Here is a 598-nt window from a genome sequence, read left to right on the forward strand (position 1 = left end):
AGAAGTTCCCCACAATAGCCAGACCTGAACCCCCTGTACACTTGTGCTCTGTCCTCATTGCTTCTCTGTCTCTCTTCCCCTCATCTCTGGTGCTCCCCCTCTGGGCTTTCTCAGCACCTGGTCCCACAGCGCTTCCTGCCAGCCAGACACTGCCTGTTCTAGGCTTGCTCCTGTGGATGTGGCCTCTCTCCTGATTCCTGAGGAAAGGAACCTTTCCAGGAAATGGCCACAGCTTCTGGGAATCCGCATGTGGCTGTGAACAGCACCAGGAATCATTTGGCTCCTGGCACACAAGGCAACTTAAAAGCTAGGTGCCCAGAAAGGGGCTTGAACCCTGGACCATCAGATTGAGAGTCTGATGTGCTACCAGCTGAGCTACCTGAGCTTGTTAAGGCCATCTTCACTGTTCAGCCCAAGAGCGAGGAGGCAGGCAAAAGAGAGGCAAAAAAAGTCCCAGGAACCCCTCCGCTTTTTCTGCACAGCCACTGCCTGTCAGCAGGGTTCCTCCTCCTCCTCCCTCCTGTGCCTCAGTGCGACTACAACTCCACACCTAGACAGCCGGTCCGTCCACTGCACCCCAATCCCCCATGCCTGAGCC

At 56.0% G+C, this 598-nt stretch overlaps 1 non-coding gene across 1 annotated transcript; it reads right to left on the reverse strand.

Moving 5' to 3' along the window:
- Positions 1 to 312: 312 nt before the first annotated feature.
- TRNAE-CUC lies at positions 313 to 385 on the reverse strand. Its single transcript has one exon. It is a non-coding gene; the product is annotated as a tRNA-Glu (tRNA).
- Between the last annotated feature and the right edge of the window lie 213 nt (positions 386 to 598).

This window comes from Mauremys mutica, unplaced genomic scaffold (assembly GCF_020497125.1).
Source record: "Mauremys mutica isolate MM-2020 ecotype Southern unplaced genomic scaffold, ASM2049712v1 Super-Scaffold_100297, whole genome shotgun sequence".
In the NCBI taxonomy this organism is placed as follows: Eukaryota; Metazoa; Chordata; order Testudines; family Geoemydidae; genus Mauremys; species Mauremys mutica.